We start from the raw sequence: 25,906 nt of genomic DNA, 5'->3' as shown, positions 1-25,906 counted from the left end.
GAATTATAGACCATGCACACCAGGCATTCACGTGGGTGCTGCATAGCTGAACTCTGCTCCTCTTGCACGTGCAGTGGATGCTTTAACCACTGACTCCACAGTAGGTCCCTAGTTCCTTTTTAAGAAACTAGCTAGAGCCAGGTGGTGGTGGTGCATGCCTTTAATCTCAGCACTTGGGAGACAGAGGCAGGTGGATTGCTGTGAGTTAAAGGCCAGCCTGGTCTACAAAGTTAGTTCAGGACAGCCAAGGCTACACAGAGAAACCCTGTCTTGAAAAACCAAAAAGAAAAATGGTGGTGTGAGCCTGTAAGCCTAGCACTTGGCAGACAGGGGCAGGAAGATGAGGAGTTTGAGGTTATCCCAACCATTGTGGACTCAAGGCTAGCCTCGAGGTATTCAAGATTCTATGCCAAAACCAAAAACAAGACATGTGGTGGTGCATGCTGTTAATCCCAGCACTCAAGAGGCAGAGGCAGGCAGATTGATGAGAGCTCAAGGCCAGCCTGGTCTACAAAGTGAGTCCAGGACAGCCAAAGCTACACAGGGAAACCCATCTTGAAAAACCAAACCAAACCAAACCAAAACCAAAACCAACAACAACAAAAAACCTCTCCCCCCAAAAAACAAACAAACAAACAAAAAACCAAACCAAACAAACAACAACAAAAGCGTGGTAACTCAGACCTGTAATCCTAGCACTGAAGAGGTTTGAGGCAGGAAGTTTGAGGAAGGAGTTTGAGGCCAGGTTGGTTGGGCAATCAAGTGAGTTTTCAGACCACCAAGACTACAGTTTTGAGATGCTATCTTTTTTTGTTTGTTTGTTTGTTTTTTCAAGACAGGGTTTCTCTGTGTAGCCTTGCCTGTTCTGGACTTGTTTTGTAGACCAGGCTGGCCTCGAACTCACAGTGATCTGCCTGCCTCTGCCTCCCAAGTGCTGGGATTAAAGGTGTGCGCCACCACTGCCCGGCTTGAGACCCTATCTTAACAAACAAAGAAGAAACTGAGTTTCTAATTCCAGAATTTAGAGCTCCTCAGCATTCATCACTTGGGGGATTGAGGCAGAAGGATCACCACTTCTAGGCCCACATGGTGAGATTGTGTATTGAAAACACTGTTAGGAGTGCTGGGGATGTAGCTCTGTGGTTGTCTAACATGTGTGAGGCCCTGGTCTCCATAGATAGATAGATAGATAGATAGATAGATAGATAGATAGATAGATAAAACAACTCCCCCACGGGTGCTGAAGAAAAAGGAAAAGAGAAGAGCCTGCTTTCCAGTCTGGGGGCTGAGGACCATTGCTATACATTAAAAAGTTTTAGAAAAGTCTTTAGTAGGGGTGGTGTACTTACAGGCATGACAAATGGCATATTGCAAACAAGGAGAAAAGCATTTACTAGGGTTCCCTTTTCTGAGTATTTCTGAGTATGTAGCAGTCAATTGCCAGTTACCAGTCCTTTTCTGCATTTGCATAAATTGTGAAGAGAAGGATGTAACCAAAGTGGGCATTTCTGCACCAGCTCAACCCAGGCTCCAGCTGGCTGAGTCAACCTCCAAACTGAGGGACCAACTCATTCTAATTTGTGTTGGATTTCCCTCCTCTTGGAAGTTCCATCAAACCTCCATCCCCAGGCAAGCTAGACTGCAACTTCCATCCAGGTAACCAGAATGATACTCCCAGATGGCCTCATCCTAGAAATGGGATTTGAAACCTTCTCGTTTGAACAACAAAAAGGAAGAATACAAGTTAATTGCATGCCTTTGGGTTGTAGGATCAAGATGACAGAAGACAGGATAGAAGATTAAAAAAAAAATCCCTCTCCCCCCATACATACTTAATAGATGAAAATCCAAACAGTGATGGGGGGAAGGGGAGGGGGGATGGTTTAGGGGGTGAGCATGCTGGCCCCACAAGCGTAGGGAGCTTTTCCAGGATCTGCAGTGCCCACATAAAGAATAGGATGTGATCTGGGCGTGGTGGCCCGACTGTAATCCCAGCACTCGGCAGGCGGATTTCTGTGAGTTCGAGGCCAGCCTGGTCTACAAAGCAAGTCTAGGTTAACCAAGGCTACACAGAGAAACCCTGTCTTAAACAAAGAATAGGAGGTGGCCATGGGCTCCTGTAACCCTGGAGCTGTGGAGGACAGAGACAGAGAGTGGCTGCTAGCAGGCCTCCCTGGTCAGAGACAGCCCTTTCTTTTTTTTTTTTTTCTTTCTTTTTTTTTTTTTTTTTTTTTTTTTTTTTTTTTGTTTTTCGAGACAGGGTTTCTCTATGCACCCTGGGGTGTTCTGGACTCACTTTGTAGACCAGGCTGGCCTCGAACTCACAGTGATCCACCTGCTTCTGCCTCCCAAGTACTGAGATCAAAGGCATGTGCCACCACGCCCGGCTGAGACAGCCCTTTCTAAACGAATAAGGTAGAGAGTGACAAAGCAAGGATGCCTGATGCCCTTCTTTGGCCTTGGCACATGTGACTGAACACGCACAAACAGATAAAGAAATAGCAAAGTCAGAAGAGGATTTTTATCAACTTGTTGCCCCATGATCCCCTTATAACAGTGGACATGGTGTCATATGTCTTTAAAGGCAGATCTCTAGGAGTCCAAGACTAGCCTGGTCTATATACAGAGTTCCACGTCAGCCAGAGCTACACAGTGAAACCCTGTTTCAAACAACAACAATGTCAAAATACTGCTCTCAAACACAAGTCAGTGTGCACCCTACCAAGCAAGAGTCTACTTGTTGCTGTGTCATTTCTTGTGCCTTAGATGTCACTGGAGAGTGCCAGAGGGGATCCATTTCTGCCCGAGATCATGTTTCTGTTAGATACTGGACTGTATGAAGGCTTTTTCCTTAAATCAGTTTGAGCAAAAGGTCATGAAGTTTCTACTGCTTTATAGAAAGCTGATTTATTCTCTAACCTTGTAAAATTCCCAAATGCTTGCTTCAGGATGAATCCCCACCCCCCCCACCCCCCATAAGTAACGACACATAGCATATAATGAGTGCTGCTGCGTCTGTCTTAGTGTTAGGAAGTGAGTAACTACTTAGTAAGGATGCAGCCCTTTTTTCAATTCCGTGGCTGTGCACTTCTTTCTGGATTCTGTCAAGCACAACTGAATGACTGATATGACCTTTTTAAAAACCAGGCTGCAGGCTGGTGAGGTGACTCTGTGGGAAAAGGCACTTGCTGACTTGGACCCCAGACACTCACATAGTTGAAGATAGAATGGACTCCAGAAAGTTGTCCTCTGACCTCCATATGTGCCTCCTTTAGGCACAATCCCCTTGCCCCCACACATAGAGAACAACTAAAAAAAAAAAAACACCTCAAAACCACTTCCCCAGTTTGGGTGCCAGTAAGATATGCTGAAGATGAGGCAGCAGAGGAGAAACCACAAGCTCCAGGCCATCCTGTACCTTTGAAGGAGTCGAAGGTGAAAACAGGCAGAATGACCAACATACGAAATACTCAAAAAATTAAAAATCGTGCTGTGTGATCTGGGTATGGTAGCCCACGCTTGTAATCTCAGCACTCAAGAAAATGAGGCAGGAGGATTACTGTGGATTCAAAGCCTGTCTGGGCTACATAGCAAGGTCCAGGGCTGCTCCAGCTTTTGCTGGGCAATGGCACTTATCCTTGGAACTGCTGGAGCTCAGGGTTAGCTGTAGGTCCAAGCCTATGAGATTACATGGAGCATCTGGTATAGATGGAAGATGCTGTCTTCCAAACAATGACTTTAGATGTGCAGTGGTTGAAAGAACATCAGATACTCCTGGTGGCATTACCTTTCTAAACTTGCCTGTCTCGTGGTAGCTAATACATGTAATACCAAATCTTGAGAGTTTTCTACCCCCAAGCCCTGCCCCCCACCCCCAAGGTAAGGTTTCTCTGTGTAGCGTTGGCTGTCCTGGACTCATTTTGTAGACCAGGCTGGCCTAGAACTTACAGAGATCCACCACCACACTGCCTCCAGACCTTGAGAGTTTTGAGGCAGGAGGATTACTTATATGTTCAAGGCCAGCCAGGCCACCACGAACAGCTTCTGGCTATTTAATTAGGAAAATAAAATTTCTGATGATAACATCGGATTTGACTCCCACGAGCAATGGCATTTTGTAAAAGGCAGTCAGTGAGGTCAAATACCAGAACTCCTGGGGCCTTAAAAAAGTATCTGCACAGATAGGCGAGCTTAGAAGGAAATACCACCACAAATATTTGATGTTCTTTCAACCGTTGCCCAAAGAGCATAGACTACTTCAAAAAACAAAAAGCATTAAAAAAAAAAATCTGGGCCTGGAGGTGCACATCTATAATCCAGCACCCACTGAGGAGGCTCAAGTCAGAGGAGCTTGGTTTTGAGGCCAGCCTGGTCTACAGAGTGAGAGCCTTCCCCCTCCTCCCAAATGAAGACAATAATAATGGCAAAGTACAATGTCATAAATGTATGAAAATGTTATAATGGAACCCATTTTTATATGTTCATTAGAAATTAAATTTAAAAACCTATTTTTTTTAATTTATTTTTTGAGATGAAGCCTCATGTAGCCTAGACTGGCCTCATCGCTCATGATATGACCCCGAACTTCTGACCTTCCTGCTTCTACCTCCCAGGTGCTTGCAGTTGTGGATCGCTACCACATTTGGCTGCCAGAAATTAATTTTATCATTCATTCATTTATTCATATTCTCTGTCTCTCTGTCTCTGTCTCTCTGTGTGCATGCATGCGTGTATTTAGAGACAGGGTCCCACTACCTGACCCTGGCTTGTTTGGAGCTCGCTAAGTAGACCAGGCTGGCTTCAATGTCCTAGAAACCTACCTGCTTCTGCCTCTAGAGTGTTGGAATTAAAGGCGCGTGTGGTTCCAAAGTAATTCAGAAGGGAAAACAAACAAACCCCTCCGTAGATTGAAAGACAACATTTGGAACAGTTTTTATTCTGCCTATGCTTTCTGAGAATAGGTATAGCGGTGGGGGCGATAAAGAAGGTAGGCTTACGTCCTGAAACGTTTACTAAGAGGGCCCAGGAGAACCTGACGCCCCAGCCTGCGATAGGGGAGGAACTCTGTCTCAGAGATCCCCTACAGGGAGACAGACCACACCCTCTAAAGTATTCGTGTCCAGAAAAGCTCTGGGTACCACTGCTCAGATTAGGCAGAGAGCATCACCAGCCCCAGCATCCTGGAGAGGTCAGCCCGGGACTCCCAGCAGCTGGCAACGAGGGGGCGTGGCCTAGAGGCAAGTCCTTGTGGATTGGCTCCGGTGCGCAGCTCACGAGCTGGTCAGCTCAGGCTCCTCCCCTCTGGGGCTCTGCCGCACGCTGAGTTCACGTGCCCCTCCGTGCCTCCCTGACGTCCCAAGCACGAGTTTGTGCACTGCATGGACGGATGGAGGGCTTGCAGCCCCTGGCCTTCCCGCTGCTGGTGGCCTCCTGGGTCATTTTCCTGGCAAAGCGAATTTTCCCAGAAGCCCAGGGAGTGGCTGCGCTTTGTAAATAACTGCAGAGAAATCCCAGAGCTGGGTGCGGCCGAGGTGGGTGTGCAAACTCCACTAGAGGAAAAAAGTTACCGGGAGAGTTTTGTTTTGTTTTGTTTTAATTCTATTTTCAACTTTCCTTTTTAATTTCTTTATTTTGAACTCTTGAGCTTGGGCGATTGCCTAAGAGCACAGAGTGTTTTTTTAATCTTCAACAGTAGTACAATTGCTTGGCAGCAGGGTGTGCCAACCCCCTTGATCAGGGACGCGATGTTCTGAAGGACATTTGTGTAAATAACACACGGAAACAGCTGTAGGAAGACGGCCCCTGACCATCGATGGTCCAGAAACGACAGGTCAAAGCTATCATTAGTTTTAGGGTACCAGCTCTGGGAACCCCTAAGGCTGGCCCTTACACTCTGGGTCCATAGGACCTTGAATGCATTGTGCCTGTGATTACACATAACACTTAGCTAAGAGGACAGGAAGAGTTGCTGAGCTGGTGAGGGTGGTAATGTCATGTGAGGCTTCCTGGTAAGCAAGCACTGGGGATGCTTTACTCAGGGAACCATAGGGGAGGCACATGACTTCCATCCTTTCGGAAGCCCGTGTAAACAGAAGGTTACACTGGTCTTGTTTTTGTCTCAGGGGACATAAACCTACGGAGGCAAGCTTGAGGTCTGTTATAGAAAAAGTACAGGGTTCTGTCCAGGAACCAGGTTGAGCTACGTGTCCGCAGTCATCCATGAGGGATGGGTGGCTAAGATTCAGTTTTCGTCTTCCATAGTCCAACCCTTAATGTCTTCATAAAGCGTCTATCTTTCTAGAAAAACGGCTTTGCAGAGAGTGCTATTGTCAGGAGGGTTTCCGCGCTGATTTATCACTTTGCACTGGAAGGTTTGTCCAGCCCTCCTAAGCTGTGTTGCTGATTTATGTACAGGTGGAAAGAGCTGCCCACCACTAAGAAAGGGTGGCCCACCGCCACCTCACCAGTAACAACCCTCTTTTATCGTGCTTCCTTAGATCCACCACCCTTGCGCTAACCGTGTGAGCCTGACTATGGGTTTAATAAATACAATGTGATCACGATGTCCGATATCTGCAGCTGTCGCTGTTGCTACTTCCCCTTAGCTTCCTAACCCTTCCGCTGCGCACAGCTGATTAGATAAGGACTACCCAGAGGTGGGACTGAAGGAATGACTTTGATCTGAGTACGTGTTACCTGGACGATAACACCACTAGTCCCCTAAAAAGTCAGGAGAGAGATGCTGGTCAGATTCAGCCCCATGGTTGTGGTGTTTCAGACTTGAAGGGACATCTAGGTATGATGGCAAGCATGTATAACCCTAGCAGGGAGTCAGGAGGATCAGGAGTTCAAGGCCAATCTTAGCTTCATAGCAAGCTAGAGACCAGCCTGGGATACATGAGGCCTTACCTTAAATAAATATACACAAGTACACAAACAGGCCTGGTACTGTTCCTGCTATGCCCACGGCTCCTATTACTGTTTATCTCAAAAGGCAGAAACAGGAGGATTGCCATGAGCTGAGGGCAGCCTGGGCTACAGAATGAAGCATGAACCGTTTGGGAGTACCAAATGGTTTAGACAAACTAGTCCTTCTTTGTTTCTGTTTTTTATCTATAGCCTCATGTATCTCAGAGTTTTAAACAATCAAGGACCCATCCTGAAAATACCAAAATTTTGTTTGTTCATTTGTTTTTTGCTTAGAAGGATTTACATGGGGTTGGGGCGGGGGGGGGGGGGTTGCGTGTTTTTCCTCTCTACCCCAAGCTCCCAGAATAATGACTCATGATTCTCAAAATATATTTACAAGTACCTAGGCCATATAGCTAGGCTCTTCTCTGACTAGCTCATAACTCAAAATAACCCAATTATACTAATCTACATCCTGCCATGCGGCTGGGTACCTCACATCTTCCTGGATGAATCTCCTGCTCCTGGCTCTATCCCAGAATCCTTTTTGTCTGCCGGATGTCCCACCTTCTATTCTACTCTTTCCTATAGACCATAGGTTCTTTTTGTTTGTTTGTTTGTTTTTTGTTCTGTTTGGTTTGCATTTTTCAAAACAGGGTTTCTCTGTGTCACTTTGGCTGTCCTGGACTTACTTTGTAGACCAGGCTGGCCTTGAATTTATATTGATCTGCCTGCCTCTGCCTCCCAAGTGCTGGGATTTAAGGCATGTGCCATCACTCCTGGTGACCATAGAGTTTTTTTTTTTTGTTTTGTTTTAATTGACAGGTAATACATCCAAATAATATACAAGCTGTTCTTGCTACGTGAAGCAGCATTCATACCTAGCTTCTTCTCTGCACTAAACTATATTGTTTTGTTTTAGAGCCCCAGAAATAATGTTGATCTGTCGGGCATTAGATGGGCCTTGGGGAGATCACCTTCATTCTTACTCTTGGGCCTGCAAGGATGTAATGGGTCTCCATGGTTACAGGTAGAGCAGGATCTTAGTGAGCAGAGGGTCCTAGTCAGCTAAAACTAAGCCATCGTGAGTCATTGGAAGTGTAGGGGACTGGCATCATTGACTACAGAGCAGACCTTCTTTGCCTAAGAGACTTTATTTTAATGGGGGTGAGGTGGGTGCAACTGCTGACTGGTGCTTGGAGTTGGGAGGAGAAAGATGGAACGAACTGTTGGGATCTGTAGAAAGGCTTACAGACTACCTGGAACCCTGCTGGGGACGTGGCTGAGTTGGTAGGGCACTTGTATGCATGAGGCCTTGGGCTACATCCCTACTGCTGCATGACCTGGGAGTGTGGCCCATGCCTATAATCTCAGCACTGGGAGGATGGGGGCATGGGGGGAGTGTGAGATGTTCAAGTCATCCTTAACTATCTAGGGAGTTTGAGGCCAACCAGAGGGGAATGAGACCGTGTTTTAGGAACAAACATTTAGGTGTAGTGGCACATACCTTCAATCGCAGGTGGATCTCTGATTTTAAGGCCAGCTTGGTCAACGATGTGAGTTACAGGCCAGCCAGATCTATACAGTGAGACTGTGTCTCAAAAAAGGTAAACAACAACAACAAAGTCATCTAAAGCATTTGGCACCTCACAATGTTCATGTTTAAGAAAAAGCCCAGATTCTGAGCTCTGTCAACAACCAGAAGAGGAGCCATTTCCTCCCAAGTGTACTTTTTTATAAGATTTGATTCCCCCCCTGTTGAATGTGTGTCCTTAAGGTGTCCCCAGTCTCTTTTGGGTTCCAATCCTAGAATGCTGAGATTGAAAGTTTTGTGTTTTTATTTGAGACAGGCTCTTGCTGTGTCCCCCAAGTTAGCCTTGTACTATGAATCCAGGCAACCTCACACTCTCAGCCTCAGCCCCATGACTGCTAGGATTAGAGAAAGGGACCTCTTGCACTTGGCTATATACTTTTGCTTTTAATCAAAGGAGCTTTGTTTACCAGAGCTGCAGAAGTAGACAGTGTGTGGCATTTTCTAAGGCAGTTAGAAAATGGCTGTAGCTCCGTCGTCACTGCATCATGAGCAATTTCTTAGGTTGCATGATGGTCTTTCAGATAGCCACCTTCCAAGTGCTTACCCCCCTCCCCCGTTCTTCTGTTGTGTTTTGTTTGTCTGGTAGGTTGGATGGTTTTTCAGACAGGTCTCATGTAGCACAGACTAGACTGGAACTCACTATTTCCTTGGTTATCTTCAAACTTGTGTCAATGTTCCTGCCTCAGCATTTGTTTTCTTGTATGTTTATTTTCTTTCTTTTTAAATATTTTAGCTGGGCATATTTGCACATCTCTTTGATCCCAGCACTCAGGATGCAGAAGTTGGCAGATCTCTCCAGTTTAAGGTTAGCCTGGTCTACATTTGAGTTACAGGACAGCCAAGGCTACATAGAAAGTCACTGTCTAAAAACAAGCCAAACCAAGCAAAAGAAACAACAACAACAAAAACGTTTATGTGTGTGTGTGTGTTGTTTGTAACAATATCTCAATCTTTCAATTTTACAAATAAAGACTGGAGAGCCAGATGCTGGGGTGAAACCTTGCTAGCCCAGAGAGGCAGAAAAAGCACCCAGCTGACCTTCCTACTCAGCCGTCTGAATCTGATATTATTCTATTTACAGCTGAAGTCAATCTTTGAAAAATAAAATCCGTGAAAGCTTTGGGGCCTTGTATAATTTTAGTAAATGACTCAGACCTCTTTCCTGATTCTTTAACCTTGTTCCAAGCATTTAAAGCTGCTAAACAACATAGCATCAAGGTGTGATCACCAAATTCAAGCTGCCTCTGTAACTTGGCATACTGGCCTTCACCTTGCAACCCGTCTTGGGAAATGTTGATTTTATCAAAATCTCAATCTTGTGATTTTTATCAATAAAGACTCTGGAGCCAGTTGCTGGGGTGAAAGCCTACTAGCTCAGAGAGGCAGAGAGCGCACCCAGCTGACCTCCTTCCTCATCCAAAGTCCCAGAAGGCATGCCTCCTTCTCCCACGTGGTCTCAAAAAGCCCTCAAACAGAATGTCCCTCCCTTCTACTTCCAGTGTGTCTCTTCTATCTGCCCTTCTGACTTCCTCTTACTCTCTATGAATTTTTTTCTTAATAATCCTACGTTCACTTCCTGTCAACTGATTGCTCGCTCTGCCTCTTGACCTATGGTTTACTTTACTTAATCCTATTTACAGTATTCAAGCATAAAACTGTTGGATTAAAGGTGTGTGCTAAGTCTGTGCCCCACCACAACTAAAAACAGGTTTTTCCGGTAAATAACGCAATCTCGAGGTTCACAGTATGATCAAATATTCTGTAACTTGTGTCTCTGTATATTTGTATATGTTGCCTTTAGAGGCCAGAAGAGGACATCGGCTCCCTCAGAGCTGGATTTACAGGCAGGCTGTTACATGACCTTTTTGTTGTTGTTGTTGTTTTCTTCTTTTATTTTATTGTTTTTGGTCTTTCGAGACAGAGTTTCTCTATGTAGCCCTGGCTGTCCTAGAACTCGCTCTTTAGACCACGCTGGCCTCAAACTCAGGGATCTACCTGCCTCTGCCTCACAAGTGCTGGGATTAAAGACATGTGCCACCACAGGCTGCTGGGTGTGTGTGTGTATGTGTGTGTGTATTTTTTGTTTGTTGTTGTTGTTGTTTTGAGACAGGGCCTCTCTGTGTACCTACCCCAGGATGTCATGAAATTAGATGTGTAGCCCAAGTTGTCCTGGGACTCATAATTCATCTGCTGCAGCCTCTGAGTTCTGACATTACAGGAATGAATGTGCCAGCGTTATCCTTAACTCGGCTTTCTAAGTTTGTTCTTTTTCAAACGTGAGGCTTGTCATGTACACAGTCACTGAGGGCAGTACCATACATACGCGTAACAAGTAAGTGTCTCAGTGGAGGTACTGACTTGTTATTAGCAAAGACTAGATGCATGTGGACAAAGCAGGGACAAGCTAGCAGAGAGCAAACCAGCACTTCCCGAGGTGACAGCATGCTTGGAAATCACTTGCCGATCATTTCAACTACAAATTCTTGTTCCTTAGACCTGGATGGAGCCCAGGGTTCTGTAGTTGGAAGGCTGACTCAGAAAGCGTGAGTTGGGCGCCTCTGCCTCTCTTGCCATGTCTGAGTCACTTGAGGGAAATCCGAAAACCACCAGGTGTCAGGGACAGATGCTGTGATGCCTGCTGGAACACCGTGGTCCTGTATTTGAGACTGCAAGGAAGTCCCTGCTTGCTCACTCGGTGGCAGCATCAGTGCATTTGCTGGGACTGTTCTCATAAAAGACGTGTAACGTATTTCCCGAAGTTGCTTTGCATCGTGGTCCAGATGGCATCTCTAGCCCACTTCAGCAGAGCGGAAGGGACTGTGCAGCCAAAGGGAATGGAACTATGTGGGGGTGGGGGGGAGGGGGAGGGGATGAGGATGGCATGGCGATGGCTGGTGTAGGGGATGGAGATGGGGGTGGAGGAGGGGGTGGGGGTGGGGTGGGCACGGGCTGTCTCCTTGGAGTAGAAGCAAAGAAGTAAAGAACACCTTACGGGTCTGTGCTGGGCCAGCTTGATCGCTTTGGTCTCCCTTCCTGCTGCAGAATCATCAAGCGTGTGTGAGAAGGTAGTGGGATGGTGCCCAGTGCTTCCTAAGGCACCAACATCCGGGGTATGTGCAAGCACTGTTTCCTTGAATCCAGGAGGTGAGGGTTCTTTGCTACTGAGACACTGGATGCTTATGTGACACAAGTGTTGGGTGACAGAACTTTTCCTGGGGAGACAAAACACTCTCGTCTACTCACCCCAAAAAGGGAACTCACAACAGACCAAAGTACAGATACCACCGTAGTCAAACCTGGTGAACCAAAAGTTTTATTATTGCAGGAGTATGGCTGGGTGTGGGTTACTCACAGGAGCAGAAATTACTCAAGGACAGCTGTGTCACCAGATTCCACCCCTGCACAGGTGATAGAGCTCATAAGGGCTGAGGAAACCTGGAGCACACAGCACAGCAGGCAGGCAGCTCAAAGGGCTGGGGAAAGACCTCCCTTGGTCTAAGTCTCCAGGCAGCTGGGCTGGTTTCTGCTTCTTCTAGGCAGCAGGTCTGAGGGTCTCCTTTGCTGCTGAACTCTGCTTCTTCTGGCCTGGTCGGGCCTAGAGAATCTGGCCAGTTTCAGAGAGGTGTTTTTTTTGTTTTTTGTTTTGGTTTTTTTAGTTGTTTACCTCCCTACCTAAAGAGCTCAGTGTTTCAGTCACAACAAACAGCTACAATTCATTTGATTACTGCTCTGCTCTGTGTATTTGAGAGAGAGAAAGAGAGAGAGAGAGAGAGAGAGAGAGAGAGAGAGAGAGAGAGAGAGAGTTTCTATATGTGTCTGTCTGTCCGTGTGCCTGTGTATGTGTGTGTATAGTCATGCACACACCACAGTGCTCATGCGGAAATCGGAGGACAGCATGGGGTAGTTGGTTGGTTCCTGTTATCAGGTGGATCCCTGGGATAAAACTCAGGTTGTCAGGAGCCCGTAGCCTCCAGTTCTGAACCACTTCCCTTTCTTTTTGAATCAGAGTCTCACTCTGTAGCCATGGCTGATCTAGAGCTTTCTGTATAGACCTGGCTGGCCTTGAACTCACTCTCAGCTCAGCCTGCCTCTGTCTCCCTCCTGAGTGGTAGAATTAAAAGCACCTAGCCTGCTCTTTCTGTAATCATAGACATCTATCCCAGTATTCTGCTACGAGGCAGAAAATTTCTTTCCTATTTATTTAGCAGCTTCTTTTTCTGCTGATTAGTGTTTCAAACTATCTCTTCATATCTAAAGTATCCTTCTATAGTTAGACTTGTTATTAAAACTACGTTTTTAAAAATATTTGTTTTGAGATAGAGTCTTTTTTACTGTGTAATTAGACTGAAGGCCTGGAACCCAGTATGTAGCACAGGCTGGCCTTGAGTGCACAATTCCTTGTGCCTTAAGCTCTGACTGCTAGGATTACAGGCTTGCCCCACTGTGTCTTGTTCAAATTTATGTTTTTCATGTGTAGATTATTTATTCATACAATTATTAACTATCTTTAAATACAAAACCCTAAGGCTCTGACAGCCCTTATTCTTCTCAGAGTAAAAAAAAAATGTCTCAGAGGAGCAGCGACCTTTAGTCTGTCCTGAGCCAACCAAGTTTGGGGTTTAGGGATGACGACCCCATGAAGATTTCCTTGGTGATGGTCCAACGGGGATAACCTTCTGGGTATGGAGCTTGTGAGGGGGTATCTCAGATTTGGGGTGCTGGTTTCCCAAATTTGTTGCTTTTTTCTTTTTTCTTTTTTTTTTTTTTTTTGAGACCGGGTTTTTCTCTGTCACCTTGGCTATCCTGGAACTCACTATGTAGAGCCAGTTTCACAAACAAATAAAAAACAAAAACTTCAACAAAACCAGGCCTGGGAATATAGTTCATTCAGTTGGCAGAGTGTTTACAAAACCAGTACGAAGCTGCAGGTTCTCTTCTCAGCACAGAAAGCAGGCAAAGTGGCTGAGGACGACTATATTCCAGAGTCAAGATGTAGAGGTAATAAAATCAGAAGTTCAGAGTAATCTTCATCTACATAGTGAGTTTGAAGCCAGCCTGGCTACATGAAGAACAGTTCTCCCATTAAAAATAAAAAAATAAAAAAGGTGTGGGGGGGCACGCAGGGGTGTGGGGCGGCGGGGGTGGGGAGCTGTTAGTAGTTGGAGTTAGCTTTGAGAAGACGGTCCCTTCATTCATGCCTCTGACCTACCTCAGGCTCCTTTCTACTGTCTTTCTGGCCTGGAAAAGCACAGTGACTTCCCGATGACCCTTAAGATACTAAGAAACTTGTGAAGTTCCAAGGGATTTACTGATAAACTGCCTTATCTCAGTGTGGCTTCCGCACAGGGATAGAAGACTGCTGGCAGGCCGAACAAAGCGCTGAGAAAATCTCAGTGTGTCACTTTCATCCCTCTCAGATCCCCAGCTTACCCAGTTTGGCACATTCTGGCTGTGGAAATGCGACTCTCCCCTTCTGGGTTTTACACCATCCAATGAAGGCATTCCCCAGGGAAACACCCGAATGCCCAGGAGGCATGCCCAGTACCAGGCCGACCTCACAGTTCCTCTACCAACAGGTTTCTCATCTCCCTCAAAAGAACGAACAGTCAATGGGAATGGATTCTGCTGTGGTCAAACCCTAAGGAACCCAATTTCTAGCACGCTGAGTCAGAGCAAAAGTACAGAGATCAGAGACATTCCACCACGAGTCACCTGTTCAGATATCAAAACATGAGCAGTTGTTTGTTTTGTTTTTTTAAGTCTCCTTGTGACCTGTGGGAAACAGGATGAAAAGATTCTTTCATCCAAAAAGCTGAGATGGGGGCCTGGAGGAGATGTAACTCAGTTGATACCTGCCTAATACATAGTCCATCCCCAGCACTGAATAAACATGCGTGTGATTTCAGCGCTTGGAAAGCAGAGGCAGGCAGATCAAAATATAAGGTTATTGTCTTAGTCATTGTATTATTGTGGTGAAGAGACGCTATAACCAAGTCAACTCTTAATTAATTAATTAGTTTAAAAAATCATTTAATTGGGGCTGGCTTACAGTTTCAGGGGTTTGGTTCATTATCATCATGGCCAGGAGCATGGCAGCACACATGGAGCTGGAGCAGTAGCTGAGAGTTACACCCTCATCTACAAGGAGAGAGAGACAGAGACAGACAGATAGAGGCAGAGAGAAACAGACAAGACAGACACTAGGTATGGCACGGACTTTTAAAACTCAGGCCAGGCATGGTGGCGCAGGCCTTTAATCCCAGCACTCGGGAGGCAGAGGCAGGCGGATCGTTGTGAGTTCAAGGACAGCCTGGTCTACAAAGTGAGTCCAGGACAGCCAAAACTACACAGAGAAACCCTGTCTCAAAAACAAAACAAAACAAAACAACAACAACAACAACAACAAAAACAACCAACCAACCAACCAAACAACAAACCAAACCAAAAAAAAAAAAAAAAAAAAACCAAAAACAAACCATCAAAGCCCATTCTCAGTGACGCACGTCCACTAACAAAGCCCCACCTCGGAATCCTTCTCAAATAGTGTTGCTCCTGTTGTCTAAGCATTCAAATATGTGAGGCCGTGGGGGCCGTTGATATTCAAACCACCACAGTCATCATAATGCTTTTGAAGACAGTCTGGAACACTGAGGCCATGGTGCAAATAAGTAAAGGGCAAAGGTGTTGGGAACTGGAGCAACTGATTGACAGATCCCCAGGGTGTGACTGGGATGCACCTGTCTGGTTGCTCCCTGAAACAGCCCAGCTTCTGTTCCTTTCCCACCTGTTCAGTGTCACTGAAACACTAGACGTCATCCATTGCAGCTGTCCTCGTACACCCTGACACTGCCTTTATGTCTTGTTGGAGACACCCCCTTAATCCCGCTCTTGCCATGCTTCTACTTGCTCCATCCTTCCCAACTCCCCTCACAGTACGTCCCCTACGAAGCTTTCCTTGACTGCTTTGGTAGAGGAGGAGCTTTCTCAGTTGGGACGACACAGAGAGGTTCTGTCTTAAAATAAAGTAAAATAGGGAGTGAGGAGAGACTGGAGGAGAGCTGGCCTGAGCTTCCCTTGTGGAGGTCGTTCAGTGGAACTCTGAAGGGAGCTGGCAGAAGTTTCCAGGGGGAAGAAAAGGAGGGGACAGGGCTGAAAATGGTCTTAGGAAGCATAGACTTTGTGCAAAGAAACTAGAGAGGCCATTGGGAAAGTGATGGCAAACCTGGGGCTAGGCGAGGCTTTCAGAGTGAAGGTCTGAGTGGACACCTGTGAACCTGAGGGGGACTGATTATGAGTTTAAGTCTAGCCTGGGCTTCAGCGTGAGACCTTATTTAAAAAACAAAAGCAATCAGTGTGGAGAAGATAATTTATAAAAGAAACTTAGGAGCTAAGATTTTGGTGACTTAAAGGAAGTTACGGAAACTTAATCTGAGATTTGACCCAGGTTGACCTTTCTCCATAGCTCCCATTTTTATGACGACCCCTATGAACCTAATATTCTCACATGAAAAGTGAGGGTTCATGTGGTTCCTGCTGGACTAACATCTCTAGTCAGATCCTTTTACTCATGTAGGCCTGTTTACAAGAAGAAACTGACACTTCTGTGACCCGCCCTACCTCCCCTTAACAAGTTCCTTAATTTGGCTTCAGGGTTCTTAGAAAATCATCCGTCAGTAAACAAGAAACAAGTTCCATTTCCCTCGGCCTCACAATGCTGGGTGCACCTGGCTGAGGACATCACACCAGGCAGTTGGGCAGGCGGGGGACCCCTGGACACCCAGCTCAAGTTCTGCGGGGTGAGGGATTCCTCAGTCTGGGATCATGTCCTAGGCCTGTTGGCTTAGAGCTGACTGTGGCTTGCCAGCCAGGGCCCTGGCCTTGTTGGGCTTGTTTTTCAGCCTAGGATCTTGGGTACCACCTCTGGCACAGTCAAGAGAAGAAGCCTGAAGATGGATTTGGTAGCTCAGGCGTATAACCCCAACACTTGGAAGCTTCAGGCAGGAGGATTGCTGAGTTCTAGGCCAGTCTGTGCTACAAAGAGAGATTCTGTCTCAATTCCTTCCAAAACAAACAAACAACAACAACAAAACCAAGAATAGCACCAAACATCAACAAAGCAATGGGTAGAAAGAAACAGAACAGGGCACGGTGGTGTATGCCTGCAGAAGGATTAGCAATTTAATGATCACCTTGGCTTAGCATCTTAGTGTGTTCTGTGCACACACCAGCTGCATCTCTCTTGTTTTGAGGCATAATGTAAATTTCCAGAGAGGAGAGAAATACAAACTGCTCTTCATATGGTGATAATTCCTAGGAAATTGAGACATTGTATTCCCCGGCGTCCCGTCCCCCCCCCCCCCCCCCCCCCCCCGTTTCTTTCTGGTTTAAGCACATTTCTTTTTTCTTGTTCTTCATTAGTTCTTTGATAATTTCATGCACACAATGTATTTTGATTATGTTCACCCTCACCCACTCCTCAGATCCACCCTTGCCTCTCTACTTATCCAACTGTGCGTCCTCTTTTGGTGTCCCCCCCCCCCCAATACATTGAGTTCAGCTGGCACTGTTCCTGTTCTCTGGCACGTGTAGCCTCTCCCACTGGAGTGTGGCCGACCTACCAGGGGCCTTGATCTTACAGCAAACAGAACTTTCCCTCTCCCTGTAGCTACCATTTGCCTAATAGCTTTCTATCTAGGGCTGGGATTTCATGCCCATATTTGTTCTCCCTGCCGGGATTTGGGTCTGGCTTGAGTTTATGCAGGTCTTATGTCAGCTTGTGCAGATGCCCTGCTGTCTCCCACAACAGTGTTTCCTTGTGGTCACCCACTGCCTCTGGCCCACACAGTCTTTCTGACCCTTCTTCTGCAGTTATCCCCGAACCTTGGGAGGAGGTGGGTGATATAGATGTGTTTTTAGGGGTGAGGAGTCTACAGTCTCTTATTCTCTGAACCTTGACAAATCTTATGTCTGAGTTAATCACCATTTACTACAGAAAGAAGCTTCTCTGATGAGAGCTGAGACACACACTGATCTACAAGTATAGGGCACCTAATTAGGAGTCAATTTAACACTATGCCCACTTACCATAATAATAGCAGCAGGTTCTTTGCTATGGCCTAGGACCTCTTAAGCCATAGGGTCTTTGACCTTATATCACTGCCAGATATGGGGTTTATATATTACAGATCAGAGCCTAGGCAGGATCTCACTCTATGGCTCAGGCTGGTCTCCCAAGAACAAGGTTACATTTGTGAGGCACTGTGCACAACTTTCTCTCTCACTCATGCTGCATCCATATGCCACGCTGATGCCCTCCCCATCATGACAATTTCAGCCACTTCCAGACGCTATGCCAACCCCCATGTACCTAGAGGTACTTGCAATTGTTGCAATGGAGAGGGGACTAAGTATTTAATGTGAGAATGACTTAGCCATGTGGAGGTATTAGCAGAAAGATCTATAGGAGGTCAGGACCAGCCTGATCCTGTCTTTGAAAAAAGAAAAGGAAGAAACCCCAGCTTTCTGGTGTGCATCTGTTAGATTTGTTCTCCTGCTATGCTGAAAAACTCATGTCTGTAAGAGACTGAACTAAGGACAAGGGAATGCTGGAAATTCCCTAGTAAATACCCAGAGAGCAAACAGGAGGAATGCCACCATCCACAGGGACAATTAAAGAGCCACTTTGAGAACCAGCAAAGTGTCCATAAGAGGGAGAAGAGAAAACCCGTCAGAGACTTCCAGTCAGCTCCCTGCAGAGGCAGACCAAGGGGACAAAGGCCACTGAGAGACACAGGCAGAGATTCTGTTGTCTGAGCAAGTAAAAGCAGGCCAGCAGGGCTGGTAATATAGCTCAGTTGGTAGAGTGCTTGCCTAGCCTACATGAAGGCCCCAGTCCAGTCCCAAGAACTCCACTAACTGGGCATAGTGACACACACTTGTCACCTCAGCACTCAGAAGGTGGAGGTAGGAGTATCAGAAAGTCAGCTGTATAGGGTATAAACACACACACACATACACACACACACACACTCACTCACTCTCTCTTTCTCTCTCTCCCCCTCCCCCCCTTCTCTCTCTAGGCTACCAGAACAGAGAGAGGCTCAGAATCCTCTACACTGAAGCTCAGGGCCAATCCAAAGGTGCTGGCTTCAAGGGCAGAGTGCTCAAACCCAGTGTTTGTCCAGCTTTGTATGTACTGAGATGACTGCTGAGTGATTGGAGTGACAGCCAGGTGACCACCTTGAGGACAGGATTCAGTTGCAAGGAATTCTGGGAAGCGTTCTGGAGGCCCTGTGTTCCCTCCCTAGAACTGGGGGTGGGGGAGGGGTGGGGAATCAGCCTCTTGTCACTCAAAGGGCTTTGAAAAACCATTGCACTGGCATGGTGGTGAATGGCGTGTATGTCTTTGATCCAGGCTCTTGGGAAGGAGGCAGGAAGCCAGACTTGAATTTGTAGGTGTTACTAGTTGCTTTTCTCATTGCTGTGATAAATGACAAATGCTTTATAAGCATGAAAGAGTTTATTTTGGCTCACAGTTGGAGGATTGAAGGCCATGGCTGAAGGCGTGTGAGCCTGTCATTGGGAAGGCAGAGAGAGAAAGAGAGAGGCGGATGCAAGTTATTGACTAGCTTTGCTTTCTATTTTTATTCAGTTCAAGACCCTAGTCATGGAGACGGAGCCACTCATATTCAATATGGTCTCCCTCCCTTGTTACATCTTTTAACAGGGAGACACCCTCATACTGTCTCCATGGCGATTCCAAAAGCTGTCCCATTAATGAGCTTAGCCATCACAGCAGGGCTGGAAGGGGCAGGGGTGGGGCAGGGATGGGGGTTGTAGAGTTGCTTATATAGGGTAGATATTTTCAATTGGGAAATAGGAAAAGTTCTAGAGATAGGTAGTGGAGGTGGTTGTTGAGGAAAAATACTCAACCCCATTAGGCTGTGTGCTTAAGGATGGTTATAACAATAAGTATTATGCCTGTATATTCTCCCACAAAAATACCAGAATCACAGCAAAATGGAAGATGAGTGTTAGGAGTCCCAGCTAACTGTGCTGGTGCAACTATAATACCAGCACAGAGAAACAAAGGCAGGAAGATTGCTACAAATGCTAGGCCAGCCAGGGTTTAATAGAGAGACCCTATCTTCAACAAATGAGCAAACCTACCAAACAACTAGACAAAGCCAGTTCTGGTTTCCAGCTTCTGGCTTCCTTGCATCTTGCTTTTGGCTCAAGGTGTCTCTCTGGCCAGAGACCAGCCAGTCCTCACTCCTTTCTCCCTCATCTCTGCATTCCCCACTCCCTGCATGCATACCTCCCATAGGTCTTGCCTGAGGCCGGCTTATAGAAGGGCATAAGGCCCCAAGCATCTGCAGCATAGCAGCACCTAGGACAGGGGCTGAGGCTCATGGTGAAGGAAGGAAGGAAGGGCAGCCAATAGTCAGAAGCTGCTTTGTATCTGATGCTGGTCCAGGAGCAGGGTGGATTAGGATGCTGCAGCTGTCTGTCTGTCTGTCTGTCTTAGTGTTTCAGCAAGGATAACCAGGAATCTCCTAAAGGCCAGACTTGGCCTCCCCAGATTCTCACAGGCTGGGATTCTATGCCATGGCTCTGTGTTCCACTTGGAAGCACAGTGGGTAGGCAGAGCAGCCATTGCCAGTCTGGAGCCCAGAAATTTGGCCTTTGGTTGTGTGAGGCAAGATGTAGTTCATAGGGGCTGTGTTCCTCCTCTGTGTTTCTGCTAGGGCAGGCCAAAAGTGAGAGCCTTGGTTTGGGGGAGAGATGTCAGTCTGACTCAGCTGGATCCTGCCCAAATGGGAGCACCGGGTCAGAAGTCTGGGGTTCGGGTAGGAGGACAGAGGGTAGAGCTGGTGTTATGCTTTTCCCAACTCTCCAGGGAGCCCACTTGCGTCATAGCAGGTGCAGCCAGTGCACTGTGGGTTCTTATGGACCCACTCTGTGGTTTCAGGACCGAAGTATGAAGTTATAGAGCCCCTGAGCGCACACTCACAAACGTATAGCAGGCATGCTCAGACAACCCCTGGCTTAGGAGATTATGTCCTTCCTGGCTATACCTGCTCTTCCTCCTGGGGACTTCCAGCTGGGCTAGCAATGGGGAGTTTCTCTGGAAACTCCCAAGGAACTTAGTACCCTAACAATGTGTCTAGTCTCCTCACAGAAGGTCAACACAATTTTAGTTATCAAAACCAACCAAATAAAAAGCCATGAGCTTTCAGTGTCACTGAGGACGGGCGTTGAAGTTCTGGGCTTACAAGTCTGGACCACTATGCCTGGTTTATATGGTAGGGCTTGAGCTCAGAGCTCTGAGCATGCTAGGCAAGCACTCCGCAAACTGATTTATATCCCCTGTCCATCTTGTTAGGAGATTTGAAAGAGGGTCTTGTTATGTAGCCCAGGCTGGCCCTCAACCTATGGCAGTCTTCCTGCCTCAGCCTACTGGTTGCTTGGATAACAGAAGTGCACCACCATGCCTGCATAGATCTCAACTTATTGAGACTAGAATAACAAACAAACAAACAAACAAACAATTGGATTAAATAGCCAGGAGGCCAAAGTCTTGTCCCTAGGTTTCTTGTGAGAACTCAGATGATTGAGCCTATAGCTTTCAGTGATCTGTGGACACATTGCTATCAGCAGCCTAGAAAGCCATTCAGTCCTTCTGCACGTCCTCTGAGCCGGCCAGTGTCAGGGTGAGGAGGATGGAGACAACTGACAGCCTCTCAGTAGTCCACTCCTGAGGCATCCAGGTGGCTGCTGCTTCAGGCAGATCCTCAGCATGTCTGTATTCTCTTTCTCTTTCTCTCTCTCTCTCTCTCTCTCTCTCTCTCTCTCTCTCTCTCTCTCTCTCTCTCTCTCTCTCTCTCTCTCTCTCTAGACCAGGCTGGCCTCGAACTCACAGTGATCTGCCTGCCTTTGCCTCCCAAGTGCTGGGATTAAAGATGTGTGCTACCACCGCCCGGCTTATGTCGGTATTCTTAAGTATGGGCTTTTCCCCAAGATGTTTTATGAGTCATGGATGATTTAGCAAGAGTGGGACTCAGATTCTTTTCTAAAAGCTTTGACCAAGATTGGAGGGCAGAGGTGCTGCTCAGTGTGGTAAGGCACTTTGCCCAGCAGGTATAGCAGGTACAAGGCCTTGTAGGAAAAAAACCCAAGCCAAACCAACCATAAAATCCAAGCCAAAATATGTTAAAAATGACCATTATGAGACATACTTGTAATTCATGTGACTGTGTGTTATGTGTGTGTGTGTGATGTAGGTACATGTGGTATAGCTGTGTGTGTGTGTGTGTGTGTGTGTGTGTGTGTGTGTGTGTGTGTGTGTGTGATATGTAGGTACATGTGGTATAGGTGTGTGTGTTCCATATTCCTTTGAGACAGGGTCTCTCACTGAACCTGGAGGTAGGCTGGCAGGCGGCAAGCCCCTGAGATCCTCCTGTCTCCTTGGCATTGCTTTGGCCACACTCTGCTTTTCATATAGATACTGGGATTTGATCTTATATCCTGTTTACTCACTCTTATCCACTGTGCCATCTCCCTAGTTCCCACATTTGTAGTTCTAATCCTTAGGGGGTTGAGGCAGAGCTGTCAGGAGTTTGAGGCTAGCCTGAGGTACATAGTGATACATAGTGAGCTCCAGACCAGCCAGGAAGCACATTAGCTAAAACCTGACTGAAAACAAATTAATGTCAGCTCAGTATATTGTTTATATTTGATTTAAAGTAAACAACAAACAAGAGTCCCACCCACACATACAGAACTCAGAGAACTGGGGGGTGGGGGGGAGATGAAATGTGGATATGGACGTGGTCCCAGGGCTGAGATGGTGACTCCTATGGCTTCTGTGGCCTTCCCTATCTGTTGTCACTCAACCTGTGCTGGGTTTCAGAGCTCAGCTAAGAAGCTGTATGGTGGTGACTCGGGTTTTTTTCTCAGTACTTTGGGGTGGAGGAGGAGGAGCAGAAGTTCAAACCTGGCTACCTGAGTTCAGTCCCTGCAATCTACCTGGTGAAAGGAGACAACGATTCTAGAAAGTTGCCCTCTGACCTCTACCATATGAACTGTTGTGGTCACTCCCCAGTGCCAACAGTAACTGAATTAATGTTAAAAAAAAAAAAAAAAAAGGTACTCCCTGGGATCCTTCTCACTACTTCTTCTTCTTCTTCTTCTTCTTCTTCTTCTTCTTCTTCTTCTTCTTCTTCTTCTTCTTCTTCTTCTTCTTCTTCTTCTTCTTCTTCTTCTTCTTTCTTCTTCTTGGCTGTCCTGGAGTAGCTCTGTAGACCAGGCTGGCCTCGAACTCACAGCAATCTGCCTGCCTCTGCCTCCCAAGTGCTGGGATTAAAGGCGTGCGCCACCACGCCCATCTGTTCTCACTTCCTTGTACTATACGAACAGCACCTTCTTTTCTTCCTCCAATTGTTAATTACTTAATTTATTCGTTCTCAAGTCTCACCACTGTAGCCCAGGCTGGCCGCAGAGCCTAGGATGGAGTAAGGTCTGGAATCAAGCGCTCTATGTAGCTGAGGGTGACCTTGAGCTTCTAATCTTCCTGGTTCTGTGGGGCTAGGAATACAGGCATATCCCGTCATCCCCAGTCTATGCTGTGCTGGAGAGCGAACCTAAGACTTCAGGCGTGCCAGGTAAGCATTCTGCCAACTGAGCCACACCCCCAGCCCTATGCATCGCCTCTGGGGTTTGTTCTATTTTGTTTTTTGAAACAGAGTTTTGAAACAGAGCGAGGTGGTGCACGCCTTTAATCCCAACACTCAGGAGGCAGAGGCAGGCAGATCACTGTGAGTTCAAGGCCAGCCTGGTCTACAAAGTGACTCACTGTGTAGCACAGGCTGAACTAGAACTCATGATGTACTCTAAGGTAGCCTTTGATGGCAATCCCGATGGCAATCCTCCTGCCTTAGCCTCCAGAATGCTGGGATTTCAAGTATGTAATACCTGGTATCTGGCTGCTTTTCTTTCTTTCTTTCTTTCTCTTTTTTATTTTTATTTATTTTTTCTCTTTCTCTTTTTTAAACACATAGATACAAATAGAAAAGAAAGAAATGCTCAAACAAAGCAAAATGAGACAACAAATCTACAAACTTACCACTGAGTTCTTTTGTTTGTTTTGTTTTGAGACAGAGTTTCTCTGTGTAGCCCTGGCTGTCCTAGAACTCACTCTGTAGACCAGGCTGACCTGAAACTCAAAGATCCGCCTGTCTCAGCCTCCCAACCACTGGAATTAAAGGTGTGCACCAACCACTGCCCACCATCGTTGAGTTTATTTTGTGTTGGCCAGCTAACTACTCCTGTCCTGAAGTGTGGCTCATATACCCAACAAGACTCCTTTGGAGGAAACTGATTTTTCCTTTGCCAGTGGGTATCGATTGCATATAGTTTCTTGGTTAGGGATGTGAACATACATTCACTTCCCCCTATCAGTGCTGAGACACTGTCAGTCTTGGCCCTCTGCAGGCCCTGTGCAAGCTGCCACAGTCTGTGAGTTCATATGTGCATCAGTCCTGTTGGGTCTGGAAGACATGGCTTCTTTGGAGTGGAGTCATCATCCATCACCTCTGGCTCTTACAGTGTTTCTGCCTCCCCTCCTCCACAGATCCAGGAGACCTGAGGGGAGGGGTCTGGTGACGACATCCCATTCAGGGCTGAGTGTTTCAAAATCTCCCAGTCTCTTCACATGCTCAAACAGCTTGCGCGTCTCTCTGTTAGATCCCATCCATTGCAAGAAGAAGCGTCTCTCCTGAGGGCTGAGTGAGGCAGTGCTTTACGGGTATAGCAATTTGTCTGCCTAACAAATGAGCCAATTCAAGCCAAGTTAGAGTATATAAATGCAGGTTTATTGGGAGCAGCTTTCTGTGGGTTTACCCGCCCAAGGACCAGGGTCTGGGAAGTCGCTCTGCTGGGAGAGTCGGGACAGGGGGAATGTGCAGAGAGAGAGAAAGGAGAGAGGGAAAGCAGAGAGAGGAGACAGAGAGAGGAAAGGAGGGAGGGAGGGAGGGAGAAACAGAAAGAAAGAGGGGGTGGAGGTGGACACCACAATGTCTGGATTATATAGTGAAGGTCTTCTGGAAGAGAAGAAGTCCCCTACTCCTGGCCTGGAAAGTTCAGTGTAGAAAGTGGGGTATGTCAGCCATGCCCTGTAACAGGTAGAGACTGAGGGATGCTGGGAGAAGCTGGAGACCAACCAGGTCCACTTTGGTTAAAAAGGCATCTTAGCCACTTGTCCCAGGTCTGAAACCCGACATTTATTGCTGTATTTCTTTAGCAGAGTAATGACATGAGTTCTTTTCCCCATAAGCCCCTGATCTATCTAGTCTCAAGGTCTGCTATGTGTTCCATCTTATGGAGGGGGCTTTAGAAAGGGTTATAAGGGTTTTTGGGTTTTTGTTTCTTGTTTTTGGTGTTTGTTGAATCCTTTCTTATGGGAAAGTGATACTGGAAGAGACTCCTAGGTTCACCCAGCATCCATTCTCCTCCTTTTCCGTAGTAGAATTCTAGGCTGGGGGCCAGCTAGGAGGCAACTTTTGTTCCCTTATTTGCAGATATTTGCAGACCATGACTCAGGGACAGGAATGTGAAAGTGTTGCATGGATTTGGGGAGAGTTATCTTCTTCTGCTTCCTCTGACTGCTCCTCTGTGTATATGGTGCTGATAGTATTCAGTGAGTGAGTGGTGAGATGGCACAAGTCCCCTGCCACTGTGGTGGCAGAAGGTCTTTTATTTATTGCTGCCAGCAAATTTGAAGTCCAATTAAATGTATTAATCATTATCTGTCCCATTTTGTTTTTAGTGTTAAGAATTGAATCCCAGCCAGGCATGGTCACACACGCCTTTAATCCCAGCATTCAGGAGGCAGAGGCGGGCGGATTGCTGTGAGTTTGAGGCCAGCCTGGTCTACAAAGTGAGTTCAGGTCAGCCAAGGCTACACAGAGAAACCCTGTCTTGAAAAAAAAAAAAAACAAAAACAAAAACAAACCAAACAAAAAACCAAAAAAAAACCAAAACCAAAAACAAAAAACAAAACAAAAAACCCAAAAAGAATCCCATGGCCTTGTGCATGGCAGCCTCCTGCTCTAACACTGGGCTATAGACTTGGTTGTTGTTTTATTCTAATTTTTTGGTTGGTTGGTTGGCTTTGGTTTTCTGTTTTTGTTTTTTTGAAACAGAGTAGTCCAGACAATCCTTGACCTCCTGATTATTAGGCCTCAGCTCCTGAGTGCTGGAATTATAAACGCTTTGCAGTAGTGGAAATGGAACCCTGTGTATGGGGCTTTGTGTATGCATTAAAGCACTCCACCAGCTGAAATACCTGGCTTGATTTTAATGTAGACATGGCTAGCTTGGAACTTACTATTCAGCCCAGGCTGA

At 46.5% G+C, this 25,906-nt stretch overlaps 2 protein-coding genes across 5 annotated transcripts in view; one reads left to right on the top strand and one right to left on the bottom strand.

Annotated features, from left to right (window-relative positions):
• The window catches only part of LOC127194016 (3-alpha-hydroxysteroid dehydrogenase), a 1,235,587-nt gene that overhangs the window by 977,205 nt on the left and 232,476 nt on the right, over positions 1 to 25,906 (bottom strand). For 2 of the 4 annotated variants that reach the window (XM_051151413.1, XM_051151419.1), the window contains exon 1: positions 2,665 to 2,674. The exons of the other annotated variants lie outside the window; for them this stretch is intronic. The gene's annotated coding sequence lies outside the window, so the exon portion shown is untranslated. Of the gene's footprint in view, positions 1 to 2,664; positions 2,675 to 25,906 lie in introns of those variants that run through there. 4 annotated transcript variants of the gene reach the window in all.
• The window catches only part of Pfkfb3 (6-phosphofructo-2-kinase/fructose-2,6-biphosphatase 3), an 80,490-nt gene that overhangs the window by 13,293 nt on the left and 41,291 nt on the right, over positions 1 to 25,906 (top strand). The gene's annotated exons all lie outside the window — the stretch shown is intronic.

Source organism: Acomys russatus, chromosome 9, assembly GCF_903995435.1.
Source record: "Acomys russatus chromosome 9, mAcoRus1.1, whole genome shotgun sequence".
Lineage (NCBI taxonomy): Eukaryota > Metazoa > Chordata > Mammalia > Rodentia > Muridae > Acomys > Acomys russatus.
This window is presented reverse-complemented; position numbering and strand designations above follow the sequence as displayed.